The sequence below is a fragment of the Pseudorca crassidens genome, chromosome 7, assembly GCF_039906515.1.
Source record: "Pseudorca crassidens isolate mPseCra1 chromosome 7, mPseCra1.hap1, whole genome shotgun sequence".
NCBI classification, from domain to species: domain Eukaryota; kingdom Metazoa; phylum Chordata; class Mammalia; order Artiodactyla; family Delphinidae; genus Pseudorca; species Pseudorca crassidens.
The window spans coordinates 30,722,333-30,735,384 of NC_090302.1; the positions used below are offsets into that span (position 1 = coordinate 30,722,333).

Sequence of the window (13,052 nt, forward strand, 5' to 3'; positions counted from 1 at the left end):
GCTTCAACCTGGCGCAGTGGACCACAAGACCCAACCGGGCGGAAGTGACGCACTTCCAGGGCGCCCCGGCACAGAAGTAAGCGCCGTCTCTTTAGCAACGCTTGGGGACCCGGCGGCAGCTCAGATCTCCAGGTGTCCCGAGGCCTCGCTGACGCCGGAGAGGGTGCCCCTGCTTTTTTCCGTTTGTTGGCCATTGCTACTAAGACCTGCTTTTTCTACTGAGACGAAGTGCCTGTTAAAGTGCCTATTTTTTTGTTGCCTATTATTGGTTCTACCGAGACTCAATTGGTTCTCCCTAGACTGCCGATTGGCTGATGGCCCCGTCAATCTCCAGGGGAAAGAACTAGTTTTCAGACACCTGGGGAAAGTATTACTTCTAGCCCCTTCTTGCTGAAATGAAGGGTTCTGGAGAAAACCCAAGAGATTAGGTAGGTTTCGGAGCTTGTAGACTTTTCTTACAGGGAAATGTATAAAAGCTCTGTCTACACATAAGAGTCACTCGGGGAGTTCTGTACCCTCTAGGGTAGGGCCTGAGCATCCACACTTTTTAAAAAAGCATTTCCCCAGCCCTCCCGCACCCGCACAAGATTCTAATGTGCAAACGGGATTGACAGTTGCTTTTGTGCTTCTTTTGAAGCAGAAATTGAGCAGGGAAAAGATAAACGTAAATCAATAAGTAGTTTCTGATCTCAACATTAGCCTATTTTAAGCTAATTAAGCATTGATTTTTATAGTTGATAAAAAACTGCTATTTCCCGCTCAATTAAACTAAATGTGTTTTAATGATAGGAAGGTAATCAATCTAATGTATTGATAAAAAGCTGTATGCCTCGCAGAGCTATGAAAAACTACCTAATAACGTCGGAACGTAAACAATGGGATACAAGTGTTCACTGTTCCTGGTACTATCACACTTTGCCTAGCCTAGAAAGAAGTAACCGGCTCCAAATGGACTTTACGTTTTGTTAGGTGAAGCAGAAGCCTGAGAACCGTGTTTGGGGACCCACCACGGAAAAGCATTGTATGAAATAATGACACTCTCTGACTTCCCTCCTTTGGCTGCTCTGCTCTGCTCTCGGCAGCCCTTGCATCCACAGAGCCACTGAATGGCAAGCAATGATTCTAGCCCAACGTTTGTAAACTTGAGGTTCACAGGCTGTATGTGGCCAACAGGTATGCTTTGCTTATTTTGGACGGTATCGGCTGCCTTCTATGGTTAAAAACAAAAACTGACTTAGTTGCCAACATTTAAAATAAGATATTTTACATAAAAATCCAGATTACCAACTTCTCTTGAAAATGTTGAAGATCTAGTAACACTGGGTTTATATTCTTGCATGGCCACATTGCCTAGAATTGGGTTGATCTTTTATTCCTGTTTGCTGTGATCACCACTATTCATTATCGATTCCCTGACACTAGTTGAATTTCATTTGAACATTATCACCTGTGTGTTGTATTGTGCTAAGTCAATCCCTGATACTAAGTGAACGTTGTTGATTGCCTACTCAGCATCCATTTCCCCTCTCACCTTCTTAATAGAACACAACCAGGATTTTATTCATATGATTAGTTATATCCATTTAGATCCCTTCATTCTATATGTCTTGAAAGAAGCTGACTTCACTTCCATCTCCAAGGATTGTCTTAATTTAAATAGTAAGTCCCATTCCCCAAGCCAAAGTCCTAGTCTAAACAGTGGATAGTTTAATCAGGGTGAATTGCTTGGAATACTAAGGCTGAAGCAGTTTACTTATCTTCTGAATTTCTTGTGAGGCCTGAAACTGTTGGAGCCTTCTTGCTACCCAGCTTGATAATGAAACCAACACAGAGATGAAAGAGAATCTCAGGGATGTTAAATAACAAAACTCTGAGTAAATATTAAAGATCTAATTAGCTTATTGAACGATTCATGAATTGGGCAGCATCCCACTTAGCAAGTAGAGGGGAGCTCTGAAAGGCTATAGAAAGGGAGAGGTTTTTAAAGGTAAGACAAGGAAGGCAAAAACAAAACAAAACATAAAGATTATTTCAGGCTTAGATAATCTATCTATATGGGATGAAGGGGATCTATGTGCCAGGTTACCTCATCTTCCTTTTGGAGGATGGAAAGGATTACCTCCTCCATGGTACTGACTGGAAAATTCCACACTGACCAGTTAGGATTACATTCTTGGAGAAGGTTGTAACTGCAGTAAGGTCAGGTATTAAGTGTTCCTTTTAGCACAGGTGACTCCATCTTGGGCCTGTTATTTCTTTTTTAACAGGGAATAGGCACCAGATCAACTCAGCTAGGACACCCCTACTCCACCCACACTTCAGAGTGCTGGAGAAGATATTGAGAAGAAAGCAGACCTTTGTAGAACCTTTCAATTCTCACCATGTAGATAACCAGATTCTCCAGCTACTGGTGAGATCTATATTTTCCAAAAGCCACAGTCATCTGACACCTTCCCAATAGCCTGTCCTGATCCAAAGAGATAGCCTAACCCTAGAGATTTGGGAAAATGGAATATACGAAATGGAGGATGGCAGAGACCTCTTTCATTGACCATGCTTCCAGTTTCTGATCAGCTACCACATGTTCACGATCGTAATCAAGAGAAAAAAAGAATAACCCTGGAAAAATAATTTTGGCCCTCACTACTAAATGGCAGAATGTTTGCTGTGCTATAAGAATACTTGCTATTTTATACCACTTGTCTTCGAAAGTTCTAATTGCTTGTATCAACAACATTATAATTTAAGTAATATGGTAATAGTCCTTTTTTTAAAGGAGCAAACAGAGTCATAAAGATTGCAAGTGATTTTTCCTAGTTGATGAATATTTCTCAAAGGACCCAAGTCTTAGACTTGCTGCCTGTCTTCGTTAAATATACAGTTCTGCACCAGGTGGCAGCAGGCAACATGCTTCCACCCCCAGTTCCTCTTGTAAAACTTTGCTTGCAGAGAGTACTGTACTTACATCAGGGTGGGGGTACAGAGCATAATTACAAAGGTGAGTTTTGGAATTTTCATTTCCAGCAGCACAGTATTTGTCACACTGGGCAAATATGAACTTAGGTTTTCATGGCCTGGAAGGGCAAGGTGGGGCAGGAGACAAAGCCCAGGAACTATCAAGGTTGGGTGCCTATTACAGGCCCCTCCCCAAAAGAGTAAACTAGATATAACTCTTCTAACATCCAAGGGACTGAAAGAAAATTGTCTGTCTCAAACCTTCATATAAAGATTTTTGTTGATTGATCAGGAATTCCAGAAGGCACTCAGAAAGAATTTCAAAGAATGCAGAGGGGTGAAGGAAGGATACAAAAAGGCCATGGGCAAAGCCAGATAGGAACAAGAGATTGTTCCTTATCAGAGTCTTCAGGAAATAGACTCTAAGATGGAGATTTGTGTGTGCAAGAGGTTTAATACCTAAGGGAAGTAAAGGAAGCAGGACTGGGGAGAAGGAGAAGTTGGACTGTGTTGCTTTCACAACAAAGGCCTCTACTGGTAGGATGGGTAGCTCTAGAACTGGGAAAGCCTTTCAGAGTTGCCCTGAATTGAGGCAAGGAGGCCAGGGTTTTATACCCCTACATCAGTCAGTCATTGGATGTGGATATTGGGTGGCCTGGGGAAGGGGGCAGGAGCTTGAATGAGGTGGCTTCCTTCAGCCAAGGGCAAACTCTGGAGGGGAACTCAACTCACTGCTGTCAACGTCCAACATTCCCAGCAGCTGGGGAAAATGAGTTCTTCAGTTCTAAAGAGGGGTGGCGAAGATGTTGGCAGCACACCATGGCATCCACTGGTTGAGCAAAGGATGGGGTAATCAGTGCTGGAGGTCCTAGAGCTATGAGAGTTGAAAGAATGTCACTTTAGTCTTCTAAGAGACACAGAGGTTGGGGTCTCCCACTTGACTTCTGCAAGTCTTTCTGCAAAAGAAAGTGTGGTGTCTTTGCTGAAAAGTGGTCTAACTCCTAGCATATAGGTACTTCCTTGATCCCAGCAGATGATGCTTTGTGTGGAGATTATTATATTTTACTCTGAAATTATGGCTCTGTTTTTATTCCTGCAGAGATAAAAATGGAAGAAGAGCGCATTTCCCAACACTTCCAATAACCCAGTGCTATGGACTGAATTGTGCACCCCTCAAACTCCTAGTGTGATGGTATGTGTTCCCCAGTGTGATGGTATTTGGAGATGGGGCCTACGGCAGGAGCAGGGAATCAAAACCATCTGTAAACTTTACAAACAAAATTCCATTGAGATTTTGATATAATGCATTACATTTATAGACTAATTTAGGGAGAAATAAACATTTTCTAGTATTTATTCTTTTCAACCAGGAACATATCATATCTCTCCATTTTCTCAAGTCTTCCTTTATGTTTCAGTAAAATTTCATGGTTTTCTTCTTATAACTCTTTCACATTACTTATTAGGTTTATATCTAGGTAGTCCATAGGCTTTGCTACTATTGAGAATAAGACTTTTTAAATTATATTTTCCAATTGTTTATAAGTGCTGTATAGGACAGTGCTATATTATATATGTATACGTGTGTGTGCGTATTCATATATATATATATATATATATACACACACACACATATATATACGTATATATAGCTTTTGACTTATTATCTTACAAAACTCTCTTGTTGATTCTCTTGGATCCCTTTTCCTTTTTTTGGGTGGAGAACAGCCATATAATCTGCAAATAATAATAGTTGTCTTACTTCCTTTTCAATATGTATACTCCTTTTATCCCTTTTCTTATCTCATTATGTTTTGAAGAGAATGATGATACTGAAGATTCCCTCCCTCATGTTTTTTTTCCCCACCACATATATTTTCCCACCATGTTTGTTTTCAGTCCATGCCAATCACCTTACATACTGTCTTTCAGAAGTTGACAGCTGAATTTGCTTGTGTGATGTGACCCTCATTTATTAATCAACATGCCCCATCTGGGTCACCCATCTAAATCATATCTGTCCTTTAAGGCCCAATTCAAATCTCTATTCCTTTGATTAAGACTTTCCAGATCATGTCCCAGACTCTTGCTGCCGAAACTCACCAACTCTGACAATGAAGGTAGTGTTAAAACTTGAAATGCAATGCAAGAAGGAGGCATCCCCTAAGGAAGGCTGGCTGGTTAGCATAAAGATATCTCTCCAGGTGGTATGTAGGTGAAGTCACCTTATTTCCTATTCTGGGGCAAACACAAAACTGATTAGAGTTTTAGGACCCCCAAAGGTGATCAGGGAGTAAAGAAAACACTCATCCAAACTTCTATGTAATGTTCTAACAAAAATGTCCTTTTGTTAATTATTTCAACAAGACAAGAATTTTCACTCTCTGGCTATTAATTTCTCTTCTTGTAGCTGGTGTATGCTTGAAGCCACATTTATAGATAATCAGAAGGCTACTTTGTGAACCTGGAATGAAAACAAGCAGGATTAGATGTATTATTTTTACAGTACATATCAAGAATGGCTGGCTAAATAATGATACAGCTTCACAATGGAAAACATATCTAAATTTATAGTGCTAATATGAAACACCATGACAATATGAATAGTATGCTCTCATTTTCATGAAAAAAAATTAAACCATATTTATAATTAAAATTTACTAAAAGAGTAGAACTTAAATGTTCTCACCACCCCCCAAAAAAATTTTTTTATAATGCAATAATCATTATCCCAGCCCAGGGTAATTGTGCTTGCTTGTTCAGTTCAACCCCTCTAAGCACAAATTTGGGGCAGTCAGGTTTCCAGGCACAACTCCCCGTCCCCGCCCTTGGAGTTTATAGGAGGCTCAAGAGAACCCACATGGACAGAGGTCAGGCATCTTCCCCAAAGCACAGTCAAGAGTTATGAGATGGATCGTTGAACTCCAAAGAATCTATATCATACCATATTCACATTTTGGGTAGGATCTTAATTTCAGCAAAACAACATCATGTGTCACATCAAATGTTGCTCAGGTGAAGCTTATTTGACTTTATTTATATTGAATTTGTAAACATGTTTTGGTTTTATAGCTTAAGCATAAGGCATTTATACCAAGATTACATTGATATATTTTTACCAAACATTATAATAAAAATAATTTATGTAAGCATTAGGTGGTCCATGAGAAGCTTATTTTCCTTTAGACAGGAATCTGTACATCACTTAAGTTTGAAAAATACTATTTATTATTTAATTGTATATATACGTCTTGTGTGGTTCATGATTATTACTTATTTCTAGTCTTTTTCATTCTCTATCTTTTAAATGATTCTGAGATCAACAAAGGAGAATTGATATCAATATAACTGGCATAGTATATCAATTTAAATATTCATTGATTCTAACAAACTACATGTATTAAGATGTTACTCACATTCATTTGGATATATTCAGTTACGAATTTCTGGGGCTTGAGGTCATGTGGCCAAACTTAGCTGAAAGGAGATTTTGTAGTAGTAGTATCAATATATGGCCAGGACCCCATGGATGTTTAGAATCTTGCCTTATTGGCACTCCTTCTCCACCTCAGAGGAAGAATAAGGCTGACAACACTGATGACTAACTCCGTTACAGTTACTCCAGAGTTGTGAAGTTAGCCAAGACTCCCTCCAGCATCCCAGCTCTTGTAAAGTCCTCAAAGCTGTGTTCCTACTCCCGTCACCTCCGTGATACCTCAGCCAACTCTCTTCTCTCTTCTCCTTCTCAGAACATCAGGAAACACTCTGACCTTGCACATGCACATACTGACTATAGTGAATTTAAGCTGATGTGTTACCTGTCACAAGTGACTCATTCACATTAGCAGTTTGCTTGATCTTTACTGTGGGATGATGATAATATTTCCTGTTGGAGACATTTATAAAGCAGGAGACACATGATCTTATTTGGAGCAGGTGGGAGAGAGTTCAGATGACATCCCTTCCCTATTCTTCCTCCCAAGCATAGTCTGGTAGGTAACCTTTCCCCTTCATATGGATTAAGCTGTTATGCCTTACTTATTGAACTAAAACCTCTGTGAACAAAGAAAGAACAAAGGGTGTCACTTATCATCCAGTTATACAAAGGGTTAAGTCAAAACCCACTGCAGTTGCCCAACAACAGTGCACCCTGAAGGGAATCAAGATGGAAAAACAGGATGAAGCATTTTGTGCTTTGGAATGGGTGCCTAGATAGTTAAGTTAAGATAGTTAAGATACATACGTATCTGAGGAAGAATTTCAAGCATCCCGGGTTCTTGCATCTTCCCATACACAGAAAAGCACTAAATTCATTAACTTGAGATATCTTTTCTTTGTGATTAGCAGTAATCTTTTACAAAGATATGTGCTTGACTACATGTATTTCCTAGCCCCCAAAATTTATATATATGCTGGCTCCTCCCCTACCTCTTTGGAGCCGTTCCTCAGAGCTGCTGCCCAGCCTCTCATCCTCAGTAAGTTCCCTCAGTAAAACTGAAACAACTTTTAGATTGTCTGTTTTTCTTTCAGTGGACAGTTTGGGTGACCATGAAGGGAACTGAGCAGATTCTCTCCTTCAACTGAGCTCTATGAGGATCCAGAGCCTTGGTACCAGCAAGGGCCCCTTGTACCCATCTACCTCCTCAGGGAGTCCAGACACCTGGGTATATCTCTCCTGGGTCTCAGACCTCCCATATTGGTTGATAATCCTGAGTTTTATCTGGTGGTTGATAAACTCCTTGCTGTAAGGAGTAGGGTTTCCTTGAACTTTAGGCTGTTCAGGAAAGAGGTACCCTCTTTGGTTTGTTGACCAGTGAGAGAATTCTCTTTGGTCTCTGCCATCTGAAAGGTATGCATATGGTGTACATTTGGCAGCCAATCAAATACACTGGGATTCCAGACAGTCTCTTTGGCCATGCCAGCTCTCAGGAAAATTTGTCATAAGGGGTCCCAGTCCACAAGGGACCCTTTGTCATTTCAGTCTTCATTGCATCCACCTGTACAACAAAGACCTTTTACTTTCCAGACTTTTTTTGAAGGGGAGTAAACTTTCTAGATCTTGTAAGGGCTACATCCTTTGCACTCTCTTGTGGGGACACCTCTTGTGTGTTGTTGATTTGAGTTGCTATTAAGATCCTCTAGATGAGGGATGCTTTAAATTGTAATAAACTTCTAAACTGGAAAATTTTTAGAGAGCTCTCATCATAAATAACTGTTTATTGGTACCTATGTTAAGACCAAATTAAAAGGTGGATACAAAGACAAAATGGCTAACCTTAGGAACTCCCTTATTTTAAACAAACAAAATGGTTTGGGAAGACTTATTGAAATTGTGATCTCACCTTCCCCTCAATGGGTCTTACATATGTTAATAAAAAGATTAAGTTAATGCTAATTAGGTTAGTTAACAAGGGAATAAAAAGCTGAGAGGAAAGTCAAGAGACTCTTCCCAACAAGGTGGAAAATTTTAAAAGGACTTGTCCCAGCAGAATGGAAGTCTTTAGATGGCCATTAAGAAGTTGATGGGATTAAAACAAAGGTTGGAATACAGCACTGCCTAAAGTTGGATGAGCCAAAAGGACCCCCTTTGGTCCTCCAACATTAAAGGGCCCCAAACAATTGATGAAATAAAATTCTTATTTTCTGGCAAGACAAGAAAAAATTAAACAAAGAATTTTTCTTTGCCCATTTGGGCCTCCTTCCCCTTTAGTGTGTGTTGTGCATCTGCTTTAACCAGACTTCCTGAGGAGATAACATTTCTTCTTAATTTCATCAAAGCTCACAATTCTTTAGGAGATAATTTTCCTTCTTAATCTTGTAAAGGGCTTGATGACCCATGACCCACTCCTTGCTTTGTACTTTCTTTCGATCTGGATTGTGTAAACTGTCAATAATACATCATTTAATGTACAACCCTCTGTCTCAAACACTTATGTAACTATGCTTTGAGCTTTCTGAGAACTGTTCTCAGGTTATAATCACCAATTTGGCTTGAATAAAATTTTCCATTTATTTTCTTAGATCAACTGATTAATTTTGTCGTTGTTGTTGATACAAGTCTACTGTTTCACTTTAGAAAAATTTAAAATGCTGGAAGATAAAATTACACTGAGAAACCTGACCAGCAATTGCTTGGGGCAACAGTTAGGCCAATTAATGAAGTTAAAGATTGACAAATAGGCCTGGGTCCCTTGGCTCCACCCCTCACCAGAGACCGCAGAGCCTTTACACGCAGGCCCAGCGGCCGTGGCTCACGGGCGCAGCCGCTCCGCGGCATGTGGGATCTTCCCGGACCGGGGCACGAACCCGTGTCCCCTGCATCAGCAGGCGGACTCTCAACCACTGCGCCACCAGGGAAGCCCCCCAGAGCCTTTTTATACGGGAATAGATAAAATTGCCAGGGGATGAAAAAGTTTCCGGGGCTCCTTGTGAGACCAAGACTTTGTTAATGGGGTCCTAATGGATGCTAAGGTTAAGGGGGTAAGAGTTAATAGAATTGAGATGAAGTTTATAAGAAAGTTGGTTTATTTGAATGGTTTTATATAAGACGGGTGCATCTCTTTTGGTTGATTATATTGTGGAGATAGACATTATGTCTCAACTGTTGAATGCTCTCCCCACCTGCTATGATAAAACAGGGCATATAAATCTGCCCCCCAGGCAATGTTAATTTAACATAATGAAGGGGAACCAGTAGGGTTACTGGAGCCCACACAGTATGAGGTAAAAACTGGGGCTAATATTCAGGGCTAATAAAAACAGTAATGGAGACTCTTTTGCCTCTAGGGTTAATTGGTCTGGGTTTGACTTGTGTCCCTTGGAAGAGGGCCTTTGTTGAATGCCTTGTGCAAACTTTTGAAAGCATGATACATTGAACCTTAGAGTTCCAGAACATGGAACTCTTTTGATTTCCAGTTTAGTGGGAAATCTTCTCATGGATATAAGGAAGCAAAAATTTTTTAAATATAGTTGTGTAATAGGGAAGAACCTTTGTAATCTATTACAAGTTAATCACTAAAGGGATGTTGCCTATAAGTTAAATTATACATAATGGAACATCTCTGGGAACCCTGCTTCCCAGGTAATGAGCATTAAGCTAAAATACCTTTGTTTAGTTCACAGGAAACATCCTGACCAGGCCCACCTGTGAATGACTGCAGGAAGGAAGAAATTAACACATCCCCTCCGGAAGCTGACCAGAAGCAGGAAATGTTTGACTTTACTGCCTCCCCTTTTAGTGTAAAAGAAGCCTGAATTCTAATTATGGCAAGATGGTTCTTTGGGACATGAGTCTACCATCTTCTTAGTCTACCAGTTTTCCAAATAATGTTGCTGTTCTTTGCCCGAACATCTTGTCTCTCAACTGATTGGTCTGTCATGTGGTGAGCAGTATGAGCTTGGACTCGGTAAGATTTGGGCAAGTCAATCTTTTGACATCGTTTAGGCAGCACCCCAGTTCTTTGGGAAATTGAAAGCAACTGTCTTTGTCTTGCAAGTATTTGCAAGATCAGAAATATAAACACAGCCCAAAATGGCCTGAGACTGAGCCTAGTTAACTCAATCAGGTAGAACCTGAAATCTAAAGGGAGGAAAAAAAGGAGGGAAAGAAGCCTTTTTAAAAGTAAAAACTACTGGCACCCAGACATATTGTAATTATTCCATTTGTATGAAATATCCAGAATAGGCATATCCATAGAAAGCTCATTAGCAGTTGCCAGGGACTGAGTGGGAAATGGAAAGCAATTGCTAATGGATACAGGGTTTCTTCTTGGGGTGATAGAACTAGTGGTGATGATTGTACACCTCTGTGAAAAACCACTGAAATGTACACTTTAAAAGGGTGAATTTTATGGCATGTGAGTTATATCTCAATAAAAATTACAGCATTCATGAGAAAAAAGATGTTTTGTATATATATATATATATATTTACAATGGAATACTACTCAGCTATAAAAAGATGAGATCTTGCCATTTGCTATGACATGGATAGACCTTGAGGATATTAGGCTAAGTGAAATAAATCAGACAGAGAACAACAAATACCGTATGATTTCACTCATATGTGGAATATTTAAAAAGTAATATAAAACCAAACCAAACAAAAACAAACTCATAGATAACGAGGCCAAAGTACTGGTCACCAGAGGGAGAGTGAAATGGGTAAAGGGGACCAACTGTATGGTGATGGATGGAAAGAAAACTTTTGGTGGTAGGTGCACTGTAAATGTATACAAAAGTTGAAACATAATGTTGTACACATAAAACTTCTATTATGTTATAAACCAATGTTCAATTTTAAAAAATCTTTCTGAGGTCTTTAAAAAAATAAATTATGTTTGATGACATGTCTATGTAGTTTCTCCAAATCTTTTTGGTAATTTAAAACTTTAGAGTATTTCTAAAGTAAGCTAAATGATGGAAGTTTATTGAATATCCAGATCATTTCCAAATAAGATAGAATAATTAATTGTTGAGCATGTCTAAGTTAAGCATAGTTAATTAATTGTTGAGCATGTCTAAGTTTAACTACTTTTATCTTCTTATAAGATTAAGAAGCCAAAGATGTTTGGGTTTATCCCATACATCTTGTACCACATTAAGGAGAGAAATTATGCTATGAGAAAATCTGTGTTTCTAGAGGTTGTGGAGTATGTTCATAAGTTTTCCAATCAGGAAATGCTAGTATGACAGTTCACAATTGCTTGCTTCTTGGTTTTCTCTAGAGATTAGGGGTTTTAAGAATACAATTAATACATATAATTGGGACTACTAAAATTAATAAGGAAAACATCTTCATATGCAACAGAAAAAAAGAGTTTAAGGATCGTAAATGCATTTTGTTAAGGGAAAAGAAAGTAATTTTGTCCTAAGAGAAGTTAAAAAATAGAGAAAAGGGGAAAGCATGGGACAAAATCTGAAGGTAAAAAAGGAAGTTACAGGTTTGTGGAACAGAATCCCTGAGAAAAGAGTTTTGTATGTGATCAGGACTGGCTAACACTGGAATAAATTTAATTGAGTGAATAAGTTTTAATATTAAAAGTAAGCTGGTACAAAAGTAGAGTCTGGTTTTCTCTCTGTTAATAGGACAAAGTTTTCTTGCAGTATTGATCTGCTTTTGATAATAGATTGTAAAGTTTCTTTACCTTTTAAGTTCCCTTTCATAACTTTCTGTAGTTTACCTTTGAAATCTTTTAGTGTCACTTTGGTTAAATAATTAACTGAGTATTGTTTCACAGTGACTGTGATTCTGTTTGACCAAGTGTTTCCAAGTGTTTTAAAACCTTTTGATATCTTTGACAAACCCCCCAAATCAATTCTGAATGAAGTCCTTTTGACCTCTAGCTAACTTTGGGGTGTTTCAGAGGTTCCCTGAAACATCTCAAAGAGAGGTATTAAACTAATGAGGCTTATTTTGGTATGTTGAATTATGTCGGAAGCATTGTCAAATGAGTGATGATAAATTTTCTTAGATTATATTGTATGGGCAAATATTATTAATATAAATGTTCTAGAAGTTATATGAAATTCCTAAAAATCAGATATGTGTTGGTATGTTGTCAGTCATAATTCTGGTTATTATCTTAAAATTTTGTATGTCACAGAAATATCAAAATTTCCTTTTCAATTGCGTTGTAGTCATGTCTTTAACCATGCCATTCAAAGTCTTTTGTCATTTACAGACAGTTATTGTTTTACTCTGATGTCTTTACAAAGATGAAACTCTTCAAGAAGATTAATAAAAAGGACTTTTTGACAAGAGCAGGTTTCTGATAACTTTTAGATAATACCACTGAACTGGGTAAGAAATTCCAGAACACTAATAGAAAAACTTTATGACTTCATAAACTGTTAACGGAAATCATGATCAACAAGAATTAGTTACAAAGGGCTGAATGATCATTTTTATGACTTTCTGTCTGAAATACTACTGTCTTTTAATCTTCCTTTTCCAGATATAAGGAAAATTTCCCGCTTAAGCTAACTATAACTTGGAGCAGTTTGGTAAATTACACCTTTGTAAGCAGAATTGAAACATTTGTCTTTTTCTCTGTAACATCTCTCCAGAATTTGAAATTATTAGTGAGTATACTTATT

General features: G+C 38.5%; 1 long non-coding RNA gene across 1 annotated transcript; it reads left to right on the forward strand.

Moving 5' to 3' along the window:
* The first annotated feature begins 75 nt into the window (after positions 1-75).
* On the forward strand, positions 76-12,679 carry LOC137227008 (uncharacterized). The gene is made up of 4 exons (XR_010944650.1): positions 76-428; positions 970-1,173; positions 4,055-4,147; positions 10,071-12,679. It is a non-coding gene; the product is annotated as an uncharacterized lncRNA (long non-coding RNA).
* Positions 12,680-13,052: the final 373 nt, after the last annotated feature.